This window comes from Rhinoderma darwinii, assembly GCF_050947455.1.
Source record: "Rhinoderma darwinii isolate aRhiDar2 chromosome 5 unlocalized genomic scaffold, aRhiDar2.hap1 SUPER_5_unloc_33, whole genome shotgun sequence".
Taxonomy (NCBI): domain Eukaryota; kingdom Metazoa; phylum Chordata; class Amphibia; order Anura; family Rhinodermatidae; genus Rhinoderma; species Rhinoderma darwinii.
This window is the reverse complement of record NW_027461791.1, coordinates 67,263-91,606: the sequence shown is the minus strand read 5'-3', so window position 1 is coordinate 91,606 and position 24,344 is coordinate 67,263. Positions and strand designations below refer to the sequence as shown.

At 47.7% G+C, this 24,344-nt stretch overlaps 17 non-coding genes across 17 annotated transcripts; all 17 read left to right on the top strand.

The window, feature by feature from the left end:
- The first annotated feature begins 365 nt into the window (after positions 1 to 365).
- On the top strand, positions 366 to 556 carry LOC142690337 (U2 spliceosomal RNA). The gene has a single exon (XR_012859123.1). It is a non-coding gene; the product is annotated as a U2 spliceosomal RNA (small nuclear RNA).
- A 1,268-nt stretch (positions 557 to 1,824) lies between these two features.
- On the top strand, positions 1,825 to 2,015 carry LOC142690336 (U2 spliceosomal RNA). Its single transcript, XR_012859122.1, has one exon. It is a non-coding gene; the product is annotated as a U2 spliceosomal RNA (small nuclear RNA).
- A 1,328-nt stretch (positions 2,016 to 3,343) lies between these two features.
- Positions 3,344 to 3,534, top strand: LOC142690045 (U2 spliceosomal RNA). The gene has a single exon (XR_012858859.1). It is a non-coding gene; the product is annotated as a U2 spliceosomal RNA (small nuclear RNA).
- Positions 3,535 to 4,834: 1,300 nt separating this feature from the next.
- LOC142690044 (U2 spliceosomal RNA) lies at positions 4,835 to 5,025 on the top strand. The gene has a single exon (XR_012858858.1). It is a non-coding gene; the product is annotated as a U2 spliceosomal RNA (small nuclear RNA).
- A 1,281-nt stretch (positions 5,026 to 6,306) lies between these two features.
- LOC142690043 (U2 spliceosomal RNA) lies at positions 6,307 to 6,497 on the top strand. The gene has a single exon (XR_012858857.1). It is a non-coding gene; the product is annotated as a U2 spliceosomal RNA (small nuclear RNA).
- A 1,300-nt stretch (positions 6,498 to 7,797) lies between these two features.
- On the top strand, positions 7,798 to 7,988 carry LOC142690042 (U2 spliceosomal RNA). The gene has a single exon (XR_012858856.1). It is a non-coding gene; the product is annotated as a U2 spliceosomal RNA (small nuclear RNA).
- A 1,292-nt stretch (positions 7,989 to 9,280) lies between these two features.
- Positions 9,281 to 9,471, top strand: LOC142690387 (U2 spliceosomal RNA). The gene has a single exon (XR_012859165.1). It is a non-coding gene; the product is annotated as a U2 spliceosomal RNA (small nuclear RNA).
- Positions 9,472 to 10,771: 1,300 nt separating this feature from the next.
- LOC142690386 (U2 spliceosomal RNA) lies at positions 10,772 to 10,962 on the top strand. The gene has a single exon (XR_012859164.1). It is a non-coding gene; the product is annotated as a U2 spliceosomal RNA (small nuclear RNA).
- A 1,296-nt stretch (positions 10,963 to 12,258) lies between these two features.
- Positions 12,259 to 12,449, top strand: LOC142690385 (U2 spliceosomal RNA). The gene has a single exon (XR_012859163.1). It is a non-coding gene; the product is annotated as a U2 spliceosomal RNA (small nuclear RNA).
- A 1,288-nt stretch (positions 12,450 to 13,737) lies between these two features.
- On the top strand, positions 13,738 to 13,928 carry LOC142690383 (U2 spliceosomal RNA). The gene has a single exon (XR_012859162.1). It is a non-coding gene; the product is annotated as a U2 spliceosomal RNA (small nuclear RNA).
- A 1,288-nt stretch (positions 13,929 to 15,216) lies between these two features.
- Positions 15,217 to 15,407, top strand: LOC142690287 (U2 spliceosomal RNA). The gene has a single exon (XR_012859077.1). It is a non-coding gene; the product is annotated as a U2 spliceosomal RNA (small nuclear RNA).
- A 1,280-nt stretch (positions 15,408 to 16,687) lies between these two features.
- On the top strand, positions 16,688 to 16,878 carry LOC142690346 (U2 spliceosomal RNA). The gene has a single exon (XR_012859131.1). It is a non-coding gene; the product is annotated as a U2 spliceosomal RNA (small nuclear RNA).
- A 1,280-nt stretch (positions 16,879 to 18,158) lies between these two features.
- Positions 18,159 to 18,349, top strand: LOC142690382 (U2 spliceosomal RNA). The gene has a single exon (XR_012859161.1). It is a non-coding gene; the product is annotated as a U2 spliceosomal RNA (small nuclear RNA).
- A 1,280-nt stretch (positions 18,350 to 19,629) lies between these two features.
- LOC142690380 (U2 spliceosomal RNA) lies at positions 19,630 to 19,820 on the top strand. The gene has a single exon (XR_012859159.1). It is a non-coding gene; the product is annotated as a U2 spliceosomal RNA (small nuclear RNA).
- A 1,296-nt stretch (positions 19,821 to 21,116) lies between these two features.
- On the top strand, positions 21,117 to 21,307 carry LOC142690379 (U2 spliceosomal RNA). The gene has a single exon (XR_012859158.1). It is a non-coding gene; the product is annotated as a U2 spliceosomal RNA (small nuclear RNA).
- A 1,288-nt stretch (positions 21,308 to 22,595) lies between these two features.
- LOC142690378 (U2 spliceosomal RNA) lies at positions 22,596 to 22,786 on the top strand. Its single transcript, XR_012859157.1, has one exon. It is a non-coding gene; the product is annotated as a U2 spliceosomal RNA (small nuclear RNA).
- A 1,316-nt stretch (positions 22,787 to 24,102) lies between these two features.
- On the top strand, positions 24,103 to 24,293 carry LOC142690377 (U2 spliceosomal RNA). The gene has a single exon (XR_012859156.1). It is a non-coding gene; the product is annotated as a U2 spliceosomal RNA (small nuclear RNA).
- The last annotated feature ends 51 nt before the right edge of the window (positions 24,294 to 24,344 follow it).

Below are 24,344 nucleotides of genomic sequence, written 5' to 3'. Positions count from 1 at the left end.
CTGCTCAGCAGGCAGCACTGGACTGGACTGGATTACAGCTCATACAAGGTGTGAAGGAACAAGGGGTGGCTGTGGGCATGCACTTGCTGCCGCTGCCAGTGTTTATCTGCATGGCAGCAGGGCATTTGGGCGTTGCCAGGAAGGCGTTTTTATGTAGATTCCTCCTCTTTCAGCACTGCATTGTGGTGCAAGCAAAAGAAGCAAATCCTGTCTGGCTTCCTCTCCGGCCTTTATTCACCTCCCGTGTAGCTGTGAGTGTGTGAGCCTGCAGGGCCCCATGGAATTGCCTAGAAGTAGGCTGAATCGCTGCAAGGGCTGAACAGCAGTATCGGGCAGGCTCGGGCAACGCGCGGCCCGTTCGGGTTATCGCTTCTCGGCCTTTTGGCTAAGATCAAGTGTAGTATCTGTTCTTATCAGTTTAATATCTGATACGTCCCCTATCTGGGGACCATATATTAAATGGATTTTTAGAACAGGGAGATGGAAATAGAGCTTGCTCTGTCCACTCCACGCATTGACCTGGTATTGCAGTATTTCCAGGACCGGAGCACCCTTTCCTTATGTGTTGACTAAAAGCAGATTCCAAAAGTGTTTTTTGTCTTTGCTATTGTTTCTGTCTTTCTGAAGGGATCTCCCCTTTTAATCCCATTATTTCAACACCTGTTGGACAATGCATGAGTGATAATGAGCTCATTGATTAAATGCAATTAATGAATAGATTGCCACCTCTTGTTGTGTGTCGTCTGTGTTTCTGTGTTTCCGGCATTTCACATTGGAACACCTCATTCACCTTCCTTGTCTTCTCTCCGCCCTCCCTTTTAGGTAAGTTAAAGAGCTGCACCTGAGCCAGCCACTGATTGATTGATTGATTGATTGATTGATTGATGCAGCACAACAGTCAAATAGTGGAGTGGAGTAGGGGAACAGCAAACAGCCAATAAAGCAGCCCGCCCGCTCGCCTGCCCGCCACAATGGACCTACCTGTGTACACTAGATGGATGTGATGGAATGTACTGTCGTCCCTACATTTCAAGAAGAAGTAAGAATTGCAGTTGCAACAAAGCCTTGCTTGCCTACAAAGAGAGCAGCAATTTGGATTTGTTACTATGTTACCTAGAAGAATAACAAACTGTGCAAGGATGGAGGTTGTAGGAGCAAGGAGAAGTTGTCTGTAAAGTTGGTGGATGCCTATTTTCCATTTTGCAGTCCCTTGTCTCCCTCTTGTGGCCTCCTGGAGGCAACTAGCTGTGCAAAAAAAAGACAGCCTGGCGGCCGGCTGTTGCAGTGTTGCCCTCTCAGGCAACACTGAGTGACTGACTGAGCCTCACCGTCTTATATAAAGTTCAGACGGAACTTTGCACGTGTCATAGTGGAGCCCTCAGGATTCCAGAGCCAGCTTTCTGACATCATAATGGGGCCTCAGAGATAAAAGCCTGGGCCCAGGCAGTGTTGGTCAGTGCTGCTCAGCAGGCAGCACTGGACTGGACTGGATTACAGCTGATACAAGGTGTGAAGGAACAAGGGGTGGCTGTGGGCATGCACTTGCTGCCGCTGCCAGTGTTTATCTGCATGGCAGCAGGGCATTTGGGCGTTGCCAGGAAGGCGTTTTTATGTAGATTCCTCCTCTTTCAGCACTGCATTGTGGTGCAAGCAAAAGAAGCAAATCCTGTCTGGCTTCCTCTCCGGCCTTTATTCACCTCCCGTGTAGCTGTGAGTGTGTGAGCCTGCAGGGCCCCATGGAATTGCCTAGAAGTAGGCTGAATCGCTGCAAGGGCTGAACAGCAGTATCGGGCAGGCTCGGGCAACGCGCGGCCCGTTCGGGTTATCGCTTCTCGGCCTTTTGGCTAAGATCAAGTGTAGTATCTGTTCTTATCAGTTTAATATCTGATACGTCCCCTATCTGGGGACCATATATTAAATGGATTTTTAGAACAGGGAGATGGAAATAGAGCTTGCTCTGTCCACTCCACGCATTGACCTGGTATTGCAGTATTTCCAGGACCGGAGCACCCTTTCCTTATGTGTTGACTAAAAGCAGATTCCAAAAGTGTTTTTTGTCTTTGCTATTGTTTCTGTCTTTCTGAAGGGATCTCCCCTTTTAATCCCATTATTTCAACACCTGTTGGACAATGCATGAGTGATAATGAGCTCATTGATTAAATGCAATTAATGAATAGATTGCCACCTCTTGTTGTGTGTCGTCTGTGTTTCTGTGTTTCCGGCATTTCACATTGGAACACCTCATTCACCTTCCTTGTCTTCTCTCCGCCCTCCCTTTTAGGTAAGTTAAAGAGCTGCACCTGAGCCAGCCACTGATTGATTGATTGATTGATTGATTGATTGATTGATTGATTGATTGATTGATTGATTGATTGATTGATTGATTGATTGATTGATTGATTGATGCAGCACAACAGTCAAATAGTGGAGTGGAGTAGGGGAACAGCAAACAGCCAATAAAGCAGCCCGCCCGCTCGCCTGCCCGCCACAATGGACCTACCTGTGTACACTAGATGGATGTGATGGAATGTACTGTCGTCCCTACATTTCAAGAAGAAGTAAGAATTGCATTTGCAACAAAGCCTTGCTTGCCTACAAAGAGAGCAGCAATTTGGATTTGTTACTATGTTACCTAGAAGAATAACAAACTGTGCAAGGATGGAGGTTGTAGGAGCAAGGAGAAGTTGTCTGTAAAGTTGGTGGATGCCTATTTTCCATTTTGCAGTCCCTTGTCTCCCTCTTGTGGCCTCCTGGAGGCAACTAGCTGTGCAAAAAAAAGACTGCCTGGCGGCCGGCTGTTGCAGTGTTGCCCTCTCAGGCAACACTGAGTGACTGACTGAGCCTCACCGTCTTATATAAAGTTCAGACGGAACTTTGCACGTGTCATAGTGGAGCCCTCAGGATTCCAGAGCCAGCTTTCTGACATCATAATGGGGCCTCAGAGATAAAAGCCTGGGCCCAGGCAGTGTTGGTCAGTGCTGCTCAGCAGGCAGCACTGGACTGGACTGGATTACAGCTGATACAAGGTGTGAAGGAACAAGGGGTGGCTGTGGGCATGCACTTGCTGCCGCTGCCAGTGTTTATCTGCATGGCAGCAGGGCATTTGGGCGTTGCCAGGAAGGCGTTTTTATGTAGATTCCTCCTCTTTCAGCACTGCATTGTGGTGCAAGCAAAAGAAGCAAATCCTGTCTGGCTTCCTCTCCGGCCTTTATTCACCTCCCGTGTAGCTGTGAGTGTGTGAGCCTGCAGGGCCCCATGGAATTGCCTAGAAGTAGGCTGAATCGCTGCAAGGGCTGAACAGCAGTATCGGGCAGGCTCGGGCAACGCGCGGCCCGTTCGGGTTATCGCTTCTCGGCCTTTTGGCTAAGATCAAGTGTAGTATCTGTTCTTATCAGTTTAATATCTGATACGTCCCCTATCTGGGGACCATATATTAAATGGATTTTTAGAACAGGGAGATGGAAATAGAGCTTGCTCTGTCCACTCCACGCATTGACCTGGTATTGCAGTATTTCCAGGACCGGTGCACCCTTTCCTTATGTGTTGACTAAAAGCAGATTCCAAAAGTGTTTTTTGTCTTTGCTATTGTTTCTGTCTTTCTGAAGGGATCTCCCCTTTTAATCCCATTATTTCAACACCTGTTGGACAATGCATGAGTGATAATGAGCTCATTGATTAAATGCAATTAATGAATAGATTGCCACCTCTTGTTGTGTGTCGTCTGTGTTTCTGTGTTTCCGGCATTTCACATTGGAACACCTCATTCACCTTCCTTGTCTTCTCTCCGCCCTCCCTTTTAGGTAAGTTAAAGAGCTGCACCTGAGCCAGCCACTGATTGATTGATTGATTGATTGATTGATTGATTGATTGATTGATTGATTGATTGATTGATTGATGCAGCACAACAGTCAAATAGTGGAGTGGAGTAGGGGAACAGCAAACAGCCAATAAAGCAGCCCGCCCGCTCGCCTGCCCGCCACAATGGACCTACCTGTGTACACTAGATGGATGTGATGGAATGTACTGTCGTCCCTACATTTCAAGAAGAAGTAAGAATTGCAGTTGCAACAAAGCCTTGCTTGCCTACAAAGAGAGCAGCAATTTGGATTTGTTACTATGTTACCTAGAAGAATAACAAACTGTGCAAGGATGGAGGTTGTAGGAGCAAGGAGAAGTTGTCTGTAAAGTTGGTGGATGCCTATTTTCCATTTTGCAGTCCCTTGTCTCCCACTTGTGGCCTCCTGGAGGCAACTAGCTGTGCAAAAAAAAGACAGCCTGGCGGCCGGCTGTTGCAGTGTTGCCCTCTCAGGCAACACTGAGTGACTGACTGAGCCTCACCGTCTTATATAAAGTTCAGACGGAACTTTGCACGTGTCATAGTGGAGCCCTCAGGATTCCAGAGCCAGCTTTCTGACATCATAATGGGGCCTCAGAGATAAAAGCCTGGGCCCAGGCAGTGTTGGTCAGTGCTGCTCAGCAGGCAGCACTGGACTGGACTGGATTACAGCTGATACAAGGTGTGAAGGAACAAGGGGTGGCTGTGGGCATGCACTTGCTGCCGCTGCCAGTGTTTATCTGCATGGCAGCAGGGCATTTGGGCGTTGCCAGGAAGGCGTTTTTATGTAGATTCCTCCTCTTTCAGCACTGCATTGTGGTGCAAGCAAAAGAAGCAAATCCTGTCTGGCTTCCTCTCCGGCCTTTATTCACCTCCCGTGTAGCTGTGAGTGTGTGAGCCTGCAGGGCCCCATGGAATTGCCTAGAAGTAGGCTGAATCGCTGCAAGGGCTGAACAGCAGTATCGGGCAGGCTCGGGCAACGCGCGGCCCGTTCGGGTTATCGCTTCTCGGCCTTTTGGCTAAGATCAAGTGTAGTATCTGTTCTTATCAGTTTAATATCTGATACGTCCCCTATCTGGGGACCATATATTAAATGGATTTTTAGAACAGGGAGATGGAAATAGAGCTTGCTCTGTCCACTCCACGCATTGACCTGGTATTGCAGTATTTCCAGGACCGGTGCACCCTTTCCTTATGTGTTGACTAAAAGCAGATTCCAAAAGTGTTTTTTGTCTTTGCTATTGTTTCTGTCTTTCTGAAGGGATCTCCCCTTTTAATCCCATTATTTCAACACCTGTTGGACAATGCATGAGTGATAATGAGCTCATTGATTAAATGCAATTAATGAATAGATTGCCACCTCTTGTTGTGTGTCGTCTGTGTTTCTGTGTTTCCGGCATTTCACATTGGAACACCTCATTCACCTTCCTTGTCTTCTCTCCGCCCTCCCTTTTAGGTAAGTTAAAGAGCTGCACCTGAGCCAGCCACTGATTGATTGATTGATTGATTGATTGATTGATTGATTGATTGATGCAGCACAACAGTCAAATAGTGGAGTGGAGTAGGGGAACAGCAAACAGCCAATAAAGCAGCCCGCCCGCTCGCCTGCCCGCCACAATGGACCTACCTGTGTACACTAGATGGATGTGATGGAATGTACTGTCGTCCCTACATTTCAAGAAGAAGTAAGAATTGCAGTTGCAACAAAGCCTTGCTTGCCTACAAAGAGAGCAGCAATTTGGATTTGTTACTATGTTACCTAGAAGAATAACAAACTGTGCAAGGATGGAGGTTGTAGGAGCAAGGAGAAGTTGTCTGTAAAGTTGGTGGATGCCTATTTTCCATTTTGCAGTCCCTTGTCTCCCTCTTGTGGCCTCCTGGAGGCAACTAGCTGTGCAAAAAAAAAGACAGCCTGGCGGCCGGCTGTTGCAGTGTTGCCCTCTCAGGCAACACTGAGTGACTGACTGAGCCTCACCGTCTTATATAAAGTTCAGACGGAACTTTGCACGTGTCATAGTGGAGCCCTCAGGATTCCAGAGCCAGCTTTCTGACATCATAATGGGGCCTCAGAGATAAAAGCCTGGGCCCAGGCAGTGTTGGTCAGTGCTGCTCAGCAGGCAGCACTGGACTGGACTGGATTACAGCTGATACAAGGTGTGAAGGAACAAGGGGTGGCTGTGGGCATGCACTTGCTGCCGCTGCCAGTGTTTATCTGCATGGCAGCAGGGCATTTGGGCGTTGCCAGGAAGGCGTTTTTATGTAGATTCCTCCTCTTTCAGCACTGCATTGTGGTGCAAGCAAAAGAAGCAAATCCTGTCTGGCTTCCTCTCCGGCCTTTATTCACCTCCCGTGTAGCTGTGAGTGTGTGAGCCTGCAGGGCCCCATGGAATTGCCTAGAAGTAGGCTGAATCGCTGCAAGGGCTGAACAGCAGTATCGGGCAGGCTCGGGCAACGCGCGGCCCGTTCGGGTTATCGCTTCTCGGCCTTTTGGCTAAGATCAAGTGTAGTATCTGTTCTTATCAGTTTAATATCTGATACGTCCCCTATCTGGGGACCATATATTAAATGGATTTTTAGAACAGGGAGATGGAAATAGAGCTTGCTCTGTCCACTCCACGCATTGACCTGGTATTGCAGTATTTCCAGGACCGGTGCACCCTTTCCTTATGTGTTGACTAAAAGCAGATTCCAAAAGTGTTTTTTGTCTTTGCTATTGTTTCTGTCTTTCTGAAGGGATCTCCCCTTTTAATCCCATTATTTCAACACCTGTTGGACAATGCATGAGTGATAATGAGCTCATTGATTAAATGCAATTAATGAATAGATTGCCACCTCTTGTTGTGTGTCGTCTGTGTTTCTGTGTTTCCGGCATTTCACATTGGAACACCTCATTCACCTTCCTTGTCTTCTCTCCGCCCTCCCTTTTAGGTAAGTTAAAGAGCTGCACCTGAGCCAGCCACTGATTGATTGATTGATTGATTGATTAATTGATTGATTGATTGATTGATTGATTGATTGATTGATGCAGCACAACAGTCAAATAGTGGAGTGGAGTAGGGGAACAGCAAACAGCCAATAAAGCAGCCCGCCCGCTCGCCTGCCCGCCACAATGGACCTACCTGTGTACACTAGATGGATGTGATGGAATGTACTGTCGTCCCTACATTTCAAGAAGAAGTAAGAATTGCAGTTGCAACAAAGCCTTGCTTGCCTACAAAGAGAGCAGCAATTTGGATTTGTTACTATGTTACCTAGAAGAATAACAAACTGTGCAAGGATGGAGGTTGTAGGAGCAAGGAGAAGTTGTCTGTAAAGTTGGTGGATGCCTATTTTCCATTTTGCAGTCCCTTGTCTCCCTCTTGTGGCCTCCTGGAGGCAACTAGCTGTGCAAAAAAAAGACAGCCTGGCGGCCGGCTGTTGCAGTGTTGCCCTCTCAGGCAACACTGAGTGACTGACTGAGCCTCACCGTCTTATATAAAGTTCAGACGGAACTTTGCATGTGTCATAGTGGAGCCCTCAGGATTCCAGAGCCAGCTTTCTGACATCATAATGGGGCCTCAGAGATAAAAGCCTGGGCCCAGGCAGTGTTGGTCAGTGCTGCTCAGCAGGCAGCACTGGACTGGACTGGATTACAGCTGATACAAGGTGTGAAGGAACAAGGGGTGGCTGTGGGCATGCACTTGCTGCCGCTGCCAGTGTTTATCTGCATGGCAGCAGGGCATTTGGGCGTTGCCAGGAAGGCGTTTTTATGTAGATTCCTCCTCTTTCAGCACTGCATTGTGGTGCAAGCAAAAGAAGCAAATCCTGTCTGGCTTCCTCTCCGGCCTTTATTCACCTCCCGTGTAGCTGTGAGTGTGTGAGCCTGCAGGGCCCCATGGAATTGCCTAGAAGTAGGCTGAATCGCTGCAAGGGCTGAACAGCAGTATCGGGCAGGCTCGGGCAACGCGCGGCCCGTTCGGGTTATCGCTTCTCGGCCTTTTGGCTAAGATCAAGTGTAGTATCTGTTCTTATCAGTTTAATATCTGATACGTCCCCTATCTGGGGACCATATATTAAATGGATTTTTAGAACAGGGAGATGGAAATAGAGCTTGCTCTGTCCACTCCACGCATTGACCTGGTATTGCAGTATTTCCAGGACCGGTGCACCCTTTCCTTATGTGTTGACTAAAAGCAGATTCCAAAAGTGTTTTTTGTCTTTGCTATTGTTTCTGTCTTTCTGAAGGGATCTCCCCTTTTAATCCCATTATTTCAACACCTGTTGGACAATGCATGAGTGATAATGAGCTCATTGATTAAATGCAATTAATGAATAGATTGCCACCTCTTGTTGTGTGTCGTCTGTGTTTCTGTGTTTCCGGCATTTCACATTGGAACACCTCATTCACCTTCCTTGTCTTCTCTCCGCCCTCCCTTTTAGGTAAGTTAAAGAGCTGCACCTGAGCCAGCCACTGATTGATTGATTGATTGATTGATTGATTGATTGATTGATTGATTGATTGATTGATGCAGCACAACAGTCAAATAGTGGAGTGGAGTAGGGGAACAGCAAACAGCCAATAAAGCAGCCCGCCCGCTCGCCTGCCCGCCACAATGGACCTACCTGTGTACACTAGATGGATGTGATGGAATGTACTGTCGTCCCTACATTTCAAGAAGAAGTAAGAATTGCAGTTGCAACAAAGCCTTGCTTGCCTACAAAGAGAGCAGCAATTTGGATTTGTTACTATGTTACCTAGAAGAATAACAAACTGTGCAAGGATGGAGGTTGTAGGAGCAAGGAGAAGTTGTCTGTAAAGTTGGTGGATGCCTATTTTCCATTTTGCAGTCCCTTGTCTCCCTCTTGTGGCCTCCTGGAGGCAACTAGCTGTGCAAAAAAAAGACAGCCTGGCGGCCGGCTGTTGCAGTGTTGCCCTCTCAGGCAACACTGAGTGACTGACTGAGCCTCACCGTCTTATATAAAGTTCAGACGGAACTTTGCACGTGTCATAGTGGAGCCCTCAGGATTCCAGAGCCAGCTTTCTGACATCATAATGGGGCCTCAGAGATAAAAGCCTGGGCCCAGGCAGTGTTGGTCAGTGCTGCTCAGCAGGCAGCACTGGACTGGACTGGATTACAGCTGATACAAGGTGTGAAGGAACAAGGGGTGGCTGTGGGCATGCACTTGCTGCCGCTGCCAGTGTTTATCTGCATGGCAGCAGGGCATTTGGGCGTTGCCAGGAAGGCGTTTTTATGTAGATTCCTCCTCTTTCAGCACTGCATTGTGGTGCAAGCAAAAGAAGCAAATCCTGTCTGGCTTCCTCTCCGGCCTTTATTCACCTCCCGTGTAGCTGTGAGTGTGTGAGCCTGCAGGGCCCCATGGAATTGCCTAGAAGTAGGCTGAATCGCTGCAAGGGCTGAACAGCAGTATCGGGCAGGCTCGGGCAACGCGCGGCCCGTTCGGGTTATCGCTTCTCGGCCTTTTGGCTAAGATCAAGTGTAGTATCTGTTCTTATCAGTTTAATATCTGATACGTCCCCTATCTGGGGACCATATATTAAATGGATTTTTAGAACAGGGAGATGGAAATAGAGCTTGCTCTGTCCACTCCACGCATTGACCTGGTATTGCAGTATTTCCAGGACCGGTGCACCCTTTCCTTATGTGTTGACTAAAAGCAGATTCCAAAAGTGTTTTTTGTCTTTGCTATTGTTTCTGTCTTTCTGAAGGGATCTCCCCTTTTAATCCCATTATTTCAACACCTGTTGGACAATGCATGAGTGATAATGAGCTCATTGATTAAATGCAATTAATGAATAGATTGCCACCTCTTGTTGTGTGTCGTCTGTGTTTCTGTGTTTCCGGCATTTCACATTGGAACACCTCATTCACCTTCCTTGTCTTCTCTCCGCCCTCCCTTTTAGGTAAGTTAAAGAGCTGCACCTGAGCCAGCCACTGATTGATTGATTGATTGATTGATTGATTGATTGATTGATTGATTGATTGATTGATTGATTGATGCAGCACAACAGTCAAATAGTGGAGTGGAGTAGGGGAACAGCAAACAGCCAATAAAGCAGCCCGCCCGCTCGCCTGCCCGCCACAATGGACCTACCTGTGTACACTAGATGGATGTGATGGAATGTACTGTCGTCCCTACATTTCAAGAAGAAGTAAGAATTGCAGTTGCAACAAAGCCTTGCTTGCCTACAAAGAGAGCAGCAATTTGGATTTGTTACTATGTTACCTAGAAGAATAACAAACTGTGCAAGGATGGAGGTTGTAGGAGCAAGGAGAAGTTGTCTGTAAAGTTGGTGGATGCCTATTTTCCATTTTGCAGTCCCTTGTCTCCCTCTTGTGGCCTCCTGGAGGCAACTAGCTGTGCAAAAAAAAGACAGCCTGGCGGCCGGCTGTTGCAGTGTTGCCCTCTCAGGCAACACTGAGTGACTGACTGAGCCTCACCGTCTTATATAAAGTTCAGACGGAACTTTGCACGTGTCATAGTGGAGCCCTCAGGATTCCAGAGCCAGCTTTCTGACATCATAATGGGGCCTCAGAGATAAAAGCCTGGGCCCAGGCAGTGTTGGTCAGTGCTGCTCAGCAGGCAGCACTGGACTGGACTGGATTACAGCTGATACAAGGTGTGAAGGAACAAGGGGTGGCTGTGGGCATGCACTTGCTGCCGCTGCCAGTGTTTATCTGCATGGCAGCAGGGCATTTGGGCGTTGCCAGGAAGGCGTTTTTATGTAGATTCCTCCTCTTTCAGCACTGCATTGTGGTGCAAGCAAAAGAAGCAAATCCTGTCTGGCTTCCTCTCCGGCCTTTATTCACCTCCCGTGTAGCTGTGAGTGTGTGAGCCTGCAGGGCCCCATGGAATTGCCTAGAAGTAGGCTGAATCGCTGCAAGGGCTGAACAGCAGTATCGGGCAGGCTCGGGCAACGCGCGGCCCGTTCGGGTTATCGCTTCTCGGCCTTTTGGCTAAGATCAAGTGTAGTATCTGTTCTTATCAGTTTAATATCTGATACGTCCCCTATCTGGGGACCATATATTAAATGGATTTTTAGAACAGGGAGATGGAAATAGAGCTTGCTCTGTCCACTCCACGCATTGACCTGGTATTGCAGTATTTCCAGGACCGGTGCACCCTTTCCTTATGTGTTGACTAAAAGCAGATTCCAAAAGTGTTTTTTGTCTTTGCTATTGTTTCTGTCTTTCTGAAGGGATCTCCCCTTTTAATCCCATTATTTCAACACCTGTTGGACAATGCATGAGTGATAATGAGCTCATTGATTAAATGCAATTAATGAATAGATTGCCACCTCTTGTTGTGTGTCGTCTGTGTTTCTGTGTTTCCGGCATTTCACATTGGAACACCTCATTCACCTTCCTTGTCTTCTCTCCGCCCTCCCTTTTAGGTAAGTTAAAGAGCTGCACCTGAGCCAGCCACTGATTGATTGATTGATTGATTGATTGATTGATTGATTGATTGATTGATTGATTGATTGATGCAGCACAACAGTCAAATAGTGGAGTGGAGTAGGGGAACAGCAAACAGCCAATAAAGCAGCCCGCCCGCTCGCCTGCCCGCCACAATGGACCTACCTGTGTACACTAGATGGATGTGATGGAATGTACTGTCGTCCCTACATTTCAAGAAGAAGTAAGAATTGCAGTTGCAACAAAGCCTTGCTTGCCTACAAAGAGAGCAGCAATTTGGATTTGTTACTATGTTACCTAGAAGAATAACAAACTGTGCAAGGATGGAGGTTGTAGGAGCAAGGAGAAGTTGTCTGTAAAGTTGGTGGATGCCTATTTTCCATTTTGCAGTCCCTTGTCTCCCTCTTGTGGCCTCCTGGAGGCAACTAGCTGTGCAAAAAAAAGACAGCCTGGCGGCCGGCTGTTGCAGTGTTGCCCTCTCAGGCAACACTGAGTGACTGACTGAGCCTCACCGTCTTATATAAAGTTCAGACGGAACTTTGCATGTGTCATAGTGGAGCCCTCAGGATTCCAGAGCCAGCTTTCTGACATCATAATGGGGCCTCAGAGATAAAAGCCTGGGCCCAGGCAGTGTTGGTCAGTGCTGCTCAGCAGGCAGCACTGGACTGGACTGGATTACAGCTGATACAAGGTGTGAAGGAACAAGGGGTGGCTGTGGGCATGCACTTGCTGCCGCTGCCAGTGTTTATCTGCATGGCAGCAGGGCATTTGGGCGTTGCCAGGAAGGCGTTTTTATGTAGATTCCTCCTCTTTCAGCACTGCATTGTGGTGCAAGCAAAAGAAGCAAATCCTGTCTGGCTTCCTCTCCGGCCTTTATTCACCTCCCGTGTAGCTGTGAGTGTGTGAGCCTGCAGGGCCCCATGGAATTGCCTAGAAGTAGGCTGAATCGCTGCAAGGGCTGAACAGCAGTATCGGGCAGGCTCGGGCAACGCGCGGCCCGTTCGGGTTATCGCTTCTCGGCCTTTTGGCTAAGATCAAGTGTAGTATCTGTTCTTATCAGTTTAATATCTGATACGTCCCCTATCTGGGGACCATATATTAAATGGATTTTTAGAACAGGGAGATGGAAATAGAGCTTGCTCTGTCCACTCCACGCATTGACCTGGTATTGCAGTATTTCCAGGACCGGTGCACCCTTTCCTTATGTGTTGACTAAAAGCAGATTCCAAAAGTGTTTTTTGTCTTTGCTATTGTTTCTGTCTTTCTGAAGGGATCTCCCCTTTTAATCCCATTATTTCAACACCTGTTGGACAATGCATGAGTGATAATGAGCTCATTGATTAAATGCAATTAATGAATAGATTGCCACCTCTTGTTGTGTGTCGTCTGTGTTTCTGTGTTTCCGGCATTTCACATTGGAACACCTCATTCACCTTCCTTGTCTTCTCTCCGCCCTCCCTTTTAGGTAAGTTAAAGAGCTGCACCTGAGCCAGCCACTGATTGATTGATTGATTGATTGATTGATTGATTGATTGATTGATTGATTGATGCAGCACAACAGTCAAATAGTGGAGTGGAGTAGGGGAACAGCAAACAGCCAATAAAGCAGCCCGCCCGCTCGCCTGCCCGCCACAATGGACCTACCTGTGTACACTAGATGGATGTGATGGAATGTACTGTCGTCCCTACATTTCAAGAAGAAGTAAGAATTGCAGTTGCAACAAAGCCTTGCTTGCCTACAAAGAGAGCAGCAATTTGGATTTGTTACTATGTTACCTAGAAGAATAACAAACTGTGCAAGGATGGAGGTTGTAGGAGCAAGGAGAAGTTGTCTGTAAAGTTGGTGGATGCCTATTTTCCATTTTGCAGTCCCTTGTCTCCCTCTTGTGGCCTCCTGGAGGCAACTAGCTGTGCAAAAAAAAGACAGCCTGGCGGCCGGCTGTTGCAGTGTTGCCCTCTCAGGCAACACTGAGTGACTGACTGAGCCTCACCGTCTTATATAAAGTTCAGACGGAACTTTGCACGTGTCATAGTGGAGCCCTCAGGATTCCAGAGCCAGCTTTCTGACATCATAATGGGGCCTCAGAGATAAAAGCCTGGGCCCAGGCAGTGTTGGTCAGTGCTGCTCAGCAGGCAGCACTGGACTGGACTGGATTACAGCTGATACAAGGTGTGAAGGAACAAGGGGTGGCTGTGGGCATGCACTTGCTGCCGCTGCCAGTGTTTATCTGCATGGCAGCAGGGCATTTGGGCGTTGCCAGGAAGGCGTTTTTATGTAGATTCCTCCTCTTTCAGCACTGCATTGTGGTGCAAGCAAAAGAAGCAAATCCTGTCTGGCTTCCTCTCCGGCCTTTATTCACCTCCCGTGTAGCTGTGAGTGTGTGAGCCTGCAGGGCCCCATGGAATTGCCTAGAAGTAGGCTGAATCGCTGCAAGGGCTGAACAGCAGTATCGGGCAGGCTCGGGCAACGCGCGGCCCGTTCGGGTTATCGCTTCTCGGCCTTTTGGCTAAGATCAAGTGTAGTATCTGTTCTTATCAGTTTAATATCTGATACGTCCCCTATCTGGGGACCATATATTAAATGGATTTTTAGAACAGGGAGATGGAAATAGAGCTTGCTCTGTCCACTCCACGCATTGACCTGGTATTGCAGTATTTCCAGGACCGGTGCACCCTTTCCTTATGTGTTGACTAAAAGCAGATTCCAAAAGTGTTTTTTGTCTTTGCTATTGTTTCTGTCTTTCTGAAGGGATCTCCCCTTTTAATCCCATTATTTCAACACCTGTTGGACAATGCATGAGTGATAATGAGCTCATTGATTAAATGCAATTAATGAATAGATTGCCACCTCTTGTTGTGTGTCGTCTGTGTTTCTGTGTTTCCGGCATTTCACATTGGAACACCTCATTCACCTTCCTTGTCTTCTCTCCGCCCTCCCTTTTAGGTAAGTTAAAGAGCTGCACCTGAGCCAGCCACTGATTGATTGATTGATTGATTGATTGATTGATTGATTGATTGATTGATTGATGCAGCACAACAGTCAAATAGTGGAGTGGAGTAGGGGAACAGCAAACAGCCAATAAAGCAGCCCGCCCGCTCGCCTGCCCGCCACAATGGACCTACCTGTGTACACTAGATGGATGTGATGGAATGTACTGTCGTCCCTACATTTCAAGAAGAAGTAAGAATTGCAGTTGCAACAAAGCCTTGCTTGCCTACAAAGAGAGCAGCAATTTGGATTTGTTACTATGTTACCTAGAAGAATAACAAACTGTGCAAGGATGGAGGTTGTAGGAGCAAGGAGAAGTTGTCTGTAAAGTTGGTGGATGCCTATTTTCCATTTTGCAGTCCCTTGTCTCCCTCTTGTGGCCTCCTGGAGGCAACTAGCTGTGCAAAAAAAAGACAGCCTGGCGGCCGGCTGTTGCAGTGTTGCCCTCTCAGGCAACACTGAGTGACTGACTGAGCCTCACCGTCTTATATAAAGTTCAGACGGAACTTTGCACGTGTCATAGTGGAGCCCTCAGGATTCCAGAGCCAGCTTTCTGACATCATAATGGGGCCTCAGAGATAAAAGCCTGGGCCCAGGCAGTGTTGGTCAGTGCTGCTCAGCAGGCAGCACTGGACTGGACTGGATTACAGCTGATACAAGGTGTGAAGGAACAAGGGGTGGCTGTGGGCATGCACTTGCTGCCGCTGCCAGTGTTTATCTGCATGGCAGCAGGGCATTTGGGCGTTGCCAGGAAGGCGTTTTTATGTAGATTCCTCCTCTTTCAGCACTGCATTGTGGTGCAAGCAAAAGAAGCAAATCCTGTCTGGCTTCCTCTCCGGCCTTTATTCACCTCCCGTGTAGCTGTGAGTGTGTGAGCCTGCAGGGCCCCATGGAATTGCCTAGAAGTAGGCTGAATCGCTGCAAGGGCTGAACAGCAGTATCGGGCAGGCTCGGGCAACGCGCGGCCCGTTCGGGTTATCGCTTCTCGGCCTTTTGGCTAAGATCAAGTGTAGTATCTGTTCTTATCAGTTTAATATCTGATATGTCCCCTATCTGGGGACCATATATTAAATGGATTTTTAGAACAGGGAGATGGAAATAGAGCTTGCTCTGTCCACTCCACGCATTGACCTGGTATTGCAGTATTTCCAGGACCGGTGCACCCTTTCCTTATGTGTTGACTAAAAGCAGATTCCAAAAGTGTTTTTTGTCTTTGCTATTGTTTCTGTCTTTCTGAAGGGATCTCCCCTTTTAATCCCATTATTTCAACACCTGTTGGACAATGCATGAGTGATAATGAGCTCATTGATTAAATGCAATTAATGAATAGATTGCCACCTCTTGTTGTGTGTCGTCTGTGTTTCTGTGTTTCCGGCATTTCACATTGGAACACCTCATTCACCTTCCTTGTCTTCTCTCCGCCCTCCCTTTTAGGTAAGTTAAAGAGCTGCACCTGAGCCAGCCACTGATTGATTGATTGATTGATTGATTGATTGATTGATTGATTGATTGATTGATTGATGCAGCACAACAGTCAAATAGTGGAGTGGAGTAGGGGAACAGCAAACAGCCAATAAAGCAGCCCGCCCGCTCGCCTGCCCGCCACAATGGACCTACCTGTGTACACTAGATGGATGTGATGGAATGTACTGTCGTCCCTACATTTCAAGAAGAAGTAAGAATTGCAGTTGCAACAAAGCCTTGCTTGCCTACAAAGAGAGCAGCAATTTGGATTTGTTACTATGTTACCTAGAAGAATAACAAACTGTGCAAGGATGGAGGTTGTAGGAGCAAGGAGAAGTTGTCTGTAAAGTTGGTGGATGCCTATTTTCCATTTTGCAGTCCCTTGTCTCCCTCTTGTGGCCTCCTGGAGGCAACTAGCTGTGCAAAAAAAAGACAGCCTGGCGGCCGGCTGTTGCAGTGTTGCCCTCTCAGGCAACACTGAGTGACTGACTGAGCCTCACCGTCTTATATAAAGTTCAGACGGAACTTTGCACGTGTCATAGTGGAGCCCTCAGGATTCCAGAGCCAGCTTTCTGACATCATAATGGGGCCTCAGAGATAAAAGCCTGGGCCCAGGCAGTGTTGGTCAGTGCTGCTCAGCAGGCAGCACTGGACTGGACTGGATTACAGCTGATACAAGGTGTGAAGGAACAAGGGGTGGCTGTGGGCATGCACTTGCTGCCGCTGTGCATGGCAGCAGGGCATTTGGGCGTTGCCAGGAAGGCGTTTTTATGTAGATTCCTCCTCTTTCAGCACTGCATTGTGGTGCAAGCAAAAGAAGCAAATCCTGTCTGGCTTCCTCTCCGGCCTTTATTCACCTCCCGTGTAGCTGTGAGTGTGTGAGCCTGCAGGGCCCCATGGAATTGCCTAGAAGTAGGCTGAATCGCTGCAAGGGCTGAACAGCAGTATCGGGCAGGCTCGGGCAACGCGCGGCCCGTTCGGGTTATCGCTTCTCGGCCTTTTGGCTAAGATCAAGTGTAGTATCTGTTCTTATCAGTTTAATATCTGATACGTCCCCTATCTGGGGACCATATATTAAATGGATTTTTAGAACAGGGAGATGGAAATAGAGCTTGCTCTGTCCACTCCACGCATTGACCTGGTATTGCAGTATTTCAAGGACCGGTGCACCCTTTCCTTATGTGTTGACTAAAAGCAGATTCCAAAAGTGTTTTTTGTCTTTGCTATTGTTTCTGTCTTTCTGAAGGGATCTCCCCTTTTAATCCCATTATTTCAACACCTGTTGGACAATGCATGAGTGATAATGAGCTCATTGATTAAATGCAATTAATGAATAGATTGCCACCTCTTGTTGTGTGTCGTCTGTGTTTCTGTGTTTCCGGCATTTCACATTGGAACACCTCATTCACCTTCCTTGTCTTCTCTCCGCCCTCCCTTTTAGGTAAGTTAAAGAGCTGCACCTGAGCCAGCCACTGATTGATTGATTGATTGATTGATTGATTGATTGATTGATTGATGCAGCACAACAGTCAAATAGTGGAGTGGAGTAGGGGAACAGCAAACAGCCAATAAAGCAGCCCGCCCGCTCGCCTGCCCGCCACAATGGACCTACCTGTGTACACTAGATGGATGTGATGGAATGTACTGTCGTCCCTACATTTCAAGAAGAAGTAAGAATTGCAGTTGCAACAAAGCCTTGCTTGCCTACAAAGAGAGCAGCAATTTGGATTTGTTACTATGTTACCTAGAAGAATAACAAACTGTGCAAGGATGGAGGTTGTAGGAGCAAGGAGAAGTTGTCTGTAAAGTTGGTGGATGCCTATTTTCCATTTTGCAGTCCCTTGTCTCCCTCTTGTGGCCTCCTGGAGGCAACTAGCTGTGCAAAAAAAAGACAGCCTGGCGGCCGGCTGTTGCAGTGTTGCCCTCTCAGGCAACACTGAGTGACTGACTGAGCCTCACCGTCTTATATAAAGTTCAGACGGAACTTTGCACGTGTCATAGTGGAGCCCTCAGGATTCCAGAGCCAGCTTTCTGACATCATAATGGGGCCTCAGAGATAAAAGCCTGGGCCCAGGCAGTGTTGGTCAGTGCTGCTCAGCAGGCAGCACTGGACTGGACTGGATTACAGCTGATACAAGGTGTGAAGGAACAAGGGGTGGCTGTGGGCATGCACTTGCTGCCGCTGCCAGTGTTTATCTGCATGGCAGCAGGGCATTTGGGCGTTGCCAGGAAGGCGTTTTTATGTAGATTCCTCCTCTTTCAGCACTGCATTGTGGTGCAAGCAAAAGAAGCAAATCCTGTCTGGCTTCCTCTCCGGCCTTTATTCACCTCCCGTGTAGCTGTGAGTGTGTGAGCCTGCAGGGCCCCATGGAATTGCCTAGAAGTAGGCTGAATCGCTGCAAGGGCTGAACAGCAGTATCGGGCAGGCTCGGGCAACGCGCGGCCCGTTCGGGTTATCGCTTCTCGGCCTTTTGGCTAAGATCAAGTGTAGTATCTGTTCTTATCAGTTTAATATCTGATACGTCCCCTATCTGGGGACCATATATTAAATGGATTTTTAGAACAGGGAGATGGAAATAGAGCTTGCTCTGTCCACTCCACGCATTGACCTGGTATTGCAGTATTTCCAGGACCGGTGCACCCTTTCCTTATGTGTTGACTAAAAGCAGATTCCAAAAGTGTTTTTTGTCTTTGCTATTGTTTCTGTCTTTCTGAAGGGATCTCCCCTTTTAATCCCATTATTTCAACACCTGTTGGACAATGCATGAGTGATAATGAGCTCATTGATTAAATGCAATTAATGAATAGATTGCCACCTCTTGTTGTGTGTCGTCTGTGTTTCTGTGTTTCCGGCATTTCACATTGGAACACCTCATTCACCTTCCTTGTCTTCTCTCCGCCCTCCCTTTTAGGTAAGTTAAAGAGCTGCACCTGAGCCAGCCACTGATTGATTGATTGATTGATTGATTGATTGATTGATTGATTGATGCAGCACAACAGTCAAATAGTGGAGTGGAGTAGGGGAACAGCAAACAGCCAATAAAGCAGCCCGCCCGCTCGCCTGCCCGCCACAATGGACCTACCTGTGTACACTAGATGGATGTGATGGAATGTACTGTCGTCCCTACATTTCAAGAAGAAGTAAGAATTGCAGTTGCAACAAAGCCTTGCTTGCCTACAAAGAGAGCAGCAATTTGGATTTGTTACTATGTTACCTAGAAGAATAACAAACTGTGCAAGGATGGAGGTTGTAGGAGCAAGGAGAAGTTGTCTGTAAAGTTGGTGGATGCCTATTTTCCATTTTGCAGTCCCTTGTCTCCCTCTTGTGGCCTCCTGGAGGCAACTAGCTGTGCAAAAAAAAGACAGCCTGGCGGCCGGCTGTTGCAGTGTTGCCCTCTCAGGCAACACTGAGTGACTGACTGAGCCTCACCGTCTTATATAAAGTTCAGACGGAACTTTGCACGTGTCATAGTGGAGCCCTCAGGATTCCAGAGCCAGCTTTCTGACATCATAATGGGGCCTCAGAGATAAAAGCCTGGGCCCAGGCAGTGTTGGTCAGTGCTGCTCAGCAGGCAGCACTGGACTGGACTGGATTACAGCTGATACAAGGTGTGAAGGAACAAGGGGTGGCTGTGGGCATGCACTTGCTGCCGCTGCCAGTGTTTATCTGCATGGCAGCAGGGCATTTGGGCGTTGCCAGGAAGGCGTTTTTATGTAGATTCCTCCTCTTTCAGCACTGCATTGTGGTGCAAGCAAAAGAAGCAAATCCTGTCTGGCTTCCTCTCCGGCCTTTATTCACCTCCCGTGTAGCTGTGAGTGTGTGAGCCTGCAGGGCCCCATGGAATTGCCTAGAAGTAGGCTGAATCGCTGCAAGGGCTGAACAGCAGTATCGGGCAGGCTCGGGCAACGCGCGGCCCGTTCGGGTTATCGCTTCTCGGCCTTTTGGCTAAGATCAAGTGTAGTATCTGTTCTTATCAGTTTAATATCTGATACGTCCCCTATCTGGGGACCATATATTAAATGGATTTTTAGAACAGGGAGATGGAAATAGAGCTTGCTCTGTCCACTCCACGCATTGACCTGGTATTGCAGTATTTCCAGGACCGGTGCACCCTTTCCTTATGTGTTGACTAAAAGCAGATTCCAAAAGTGTTTTTTGTCTTTGCTATTGTTTCTGTCTTTCTGAAGGGATCTCCCCTTTTAATCCCATTATTTCAACACCTGTTGGACAATGCATGAGTGATAATGAGCTCATTGATTAAATGCAATTAATGAATAGATTGCCACCTCTTGTTGTGTGTCGTCTGTGTTTCTGTGTTTCCGGCATTTCACATTGGAACACCTCATTCACCTTCCTTGTCTTCTCTCCGCCCTCCCTTTTAGGTAAGTTAAAGAGCTGCACCTGAGCCAGCCACTGATTGATTGATTGATTGATTGATTGATTGATTGATTGATTGATTGATTGATTGATTGATGCAGCACAACAGTCAAATAGTGGAGTGGAGTAGGGGAACAGCAAACAGCCAATAAAGCAGCCCGCCCGCTCGCCTGCCCGCCACAATGGACCTACCTGTGTACACTAGATGGATGTGATGGAATGTACTGTCGTCCCTACATTTCAAGAAGAAGTAAGAATTGCAGTTGCAACAAAGCCTTGCTTGCCTACAAAGAGAGCAGCAATTTGGATTTGTTACTATGTTACCTAGAAGAATAACAAACTGTGCAAGGATGGAGTTTGTAGGAGCAAGGAGAAGTTGTCTGTAAAGTTGGTGGATGCCTATTTTCCATTTTGCAGTCCCTTGTCTCCCTCTTGTGGCCTCCTGGAGGCAACTAGCTGTGCAAAAAAAAGACAGCCTGGCGGCCGGCTGTTGCAGTGTTGCCCTCTCAGGCAACACTGAGTGACTGACTGAGCCTCACCGTCTTATATAAAGTTCAGACGGAACTTTGCACGTGTCATAGTGGAGCCCTCAGGATTCCAGAGCCAGCTTTCTGACATCATAATGGGGCCTCAGAGATAAAAGCCTGGGCCCAGGCAGTGTTGGTCAGTGCTGCTCAGCAGGCAGCACTGGACTGGACTGGATTACAGCTGATACAAGGTGTGAAGGAACAAGGGGTGGCTGTGGGCATGCACTTGCTGCCGCTGCCAGTGTTTATCTGCATGGCAGCAGGGCATTTGGGCGTTGCCAGGAAGGCGTTTTTATGTAGATTCCTCCTCTTTCAGCACTGCATTGTGGTGCAAGCAAAAGAAGCAAATCCTGTCTGGCTTCCTCTCCGGCCTTTATTCACCTCCTGTGTAGCTGTGAGTGTGTGAGCCTGCAGGGCCCCATGGAATTGCCTAGAAGTAGGCTGAATCGCTGCAAGGGCTGAACAGCAGTATCGGGCAGGCTCGGGCAACGCGCGGCCCGTTCGGGTTATCGCTTCTCGGCCTTTTGGCTAAGATCAAGTGTAGTATCTGTTCTTATCAGTTTAATATCTGATACGTCCCCTATCTGGGGACCATATATTAAATGGATTTTTAGAACAGGGAGATGGAAATAGAGCTTGCTCTGTCCACTCCACGCATTGACCTGGTATTGCAGTATTTCCAGGACCGGTGCACCCTTTCCTTATGTGTTGACTAAAAGCAGATTCCAAAAGTGTTTTTTGTCTTTGCTATTGTTTCTGTCTTTCTGAAGGGATCTCCCCTTTTAATCCCATTATTTCAACACCTGTTGGACAATGCATGAGTGATAATGAGCTCATTGATTAAATGCAATTAATGAATAGATTGCCACCTCTTGTTGTGTGTCGTCTGTGTTTCTGTGTTTCCGGCATTTCACATTGGAACACCTCATTCATCTTCCTTGTCTTCTCTCCGCCCTCCCTTTTAGGTAAGTTAAAGAGCTGCACCTGAGCCAGCCACTGATTGATTGATTGATTGATTGATTGATTGATTGATTGATTGATTGATTGATGCAGCACAACAGTCAAATAGTGGAGTGGAGTAGGGGAACAGCAAACAGCCAATAAAGCAGCCCGCCCGCTCGCCTGCCCGCCACAATGGACCTACCTGTGTACACTAGATGGATGTGATGGAATGTACTGTCGTCCCTACATTTCAAGAAGAAGTAAGAATTGCAGTTGCAACAAAGCCTTGCTTGCCTACAAAGAGAGCAGCAATTTGGATTTGTTACTATGTTACCTAGAAGAATAACAAACTGTGCAAGGATGGAGGTTGTAGGAGCAAGGAGAAGTTGTCTGTAAAGTTGGTGGATGCCTATTTTCCATTTTGCAGTCCCTTGTCTCCCTCTTGTGGCCTCCTGGAGGCAACTAGCTGTGCAAAAAAAAGACAGCCTGGCGGCCGGCTGTTGCAGTGTTGCCCTCTCAGGCAACACTGAGTGACTGACTGAGCCTCACCGTCTTATATAAAGTTCAGACGGAACTTTGCACGTGTCATAGTGGAGCCCTCAGGATTCCAGAGCCAGCTTTCTGACATCATAATGGGGCCTCAGAGATAAAAGCCTGGGCCCAGGCAGTGTTGGTCAGTGCTGCTCAGCAGGCAGCACTGGACTGGACTGGATTACAGCTGATACAAGGTGTGAAGGAACAAGGGGTGGCTGTGGGCATGCACTTGCTGCCGCTGCCAGTGTTTATCTGCATGGCAGCATGGCATTTGGGCGTTGCCAGGAAGGCGTTTTTATGTAGATTCCTCCTCTTTCAGCACTGCATTGTGGTGCAAGCAAAAGAAGCAAATCCTGTCTGGCTTCCTCTCCGGCCTTTATTCACCTCCCGTGTAGCTGTGAGTGTGTGAGCCTGCAGGGCCCCATGGAATTGCCTAGAAGTAGGCTGAATCGCTGCAAGGGCTGAACAGCAGTATCGGGCAGGCTCGGGCAACGCGCGGCCCGTTCGGGTTATCGCTTCTCGGCCTTTTGGCTAAGATCAAGTGTAGTATCTGTTCTTATCAGTTTAATATCTGATACGTCCCCTATCTGGGGACCATATATTAAATGGATTTTTAGAACAGGGAGATGGAAATAGAGCTTGCTCTGTCCACTCCACGCATTGACCTGGTATTGCAGTATTTCCAGGACCGGTGCACCCTTTCCTTATGTGTTGACTAAAAGCAGATTCCAAAAGTGTTTTTTGTCTTTGCTATTGTTTCTGTCTTTCTGAAGGGATCTCCCCTTTTAATCCCATTATTTCAACACCTGTTGGACAATGCATGAGTGATAATGAGCTCATTGATTAAATGCAATTAATGAATAGATTGCCACCTCTTGTTGTGTGTCGTCTGTGTTTCTGTGTTTCCGGCATTTCACATTGGAACACCTCATTCACCTTCCTTGTCTTCTCTCCGCCCTCCCTTTTAGGTAAGTTAAAGAGCTGCACCTGAGCCAGCCACTGATTGATTGATTGATTGATTGATTGATTGATTGATTGATTGATTGATTGATTGATTGATTGATTGATTGATTGATTGATGCAGCACAACAGTCAAATAGTGGAGTGGAGTAGGGGAACAGCAAACAGCCAATAAAGCAGCCCGCCCGCTCGCCTGCCCGCCACAATGGACCTACCTGTGTACACTAGATGGATGTGATGGAATGTACTGTCGTCCCTACATTTCAAGAAGAAGTAAGAATTGCAGTTGCAACAAAGCCTTGCTTGCCTACAAAGAGAGCAGCAATTTGGATTTGTTACTATGTTACCTAGAAGAATAACAAACTGTGCAAGGATGGAGATTGTAGGAGCAAGGAGAAGTTGTCTGTAAAGTTGGTGGATGCCTATTTTCCATTTTGCAGTCCCTTGTCTCCCTCTTGTGGCCTCCTGGAGGCAACTAGCTGTGCAAAAAAAAGACAGCCTGGCGGCCGGCTGTTGCAGTGTTGCCCTCTCAGGCAACACTGAGTGACTGACTGAGCCTCACCGTCTTATATAAAGTTCAGACGGAACTTTGCACGTGTCATAGTGGAGCCCTCAGGATTCCAGAGCCAGCTTTCTGACATCATAATGGGGCCTCAGAGATAAAAGCCTGGGCCCAGGCAGTGTTGGTCAGTGCTGCTCAGCAGGCAGCACTGGACTGGACTGGATTACAGCTGATACAAGGTGTGAAGGAACAAGGGGTGGCTGTGGGCATGCACTTGCTGCCGCTGCCAGTGTTTATCTGCATGGCAGCAGGGCATTTGGGCGTTGCCAGGAAGGCGTTTTTATGTAGATTCCTCCTCTTTCAGCACTGCATTGTGGTGCAAGCAAAAGAAGCAAATCCTGTCTGGCTTCCTCTCCGGCCTTTATTCACCTCCTGTGTAGCTGTGAGTGTGTGAGCCTGCAGGGCCCCATGGAATTGCCTAGAAGTAGGCTGAATCGCTGCAAGGGCTGAACAGCAGTATCGGGCAGGCTCGGGCAACGCGCGGCCCGTTCGGGTTATCGCTTCTCGGCCTTTTGGCTAAGATCAAGTGTAGTATCTGTTCTTATCAGTTTAATATCTGATACGTCCCCTATCTGGGGACCATATATTAAATGGATTTTTAGAACAGGGAGATGGAAATAGAGCTTGCTCTGTCCACTCCACGCATTGACCTGGTATTGCAGTATTTCCAGGACCGGTGCACCCTTTCCTTATGTGTTGACTAAAAGCAGATTCCAAAAGTGTTTTTTGTCTTTGCTA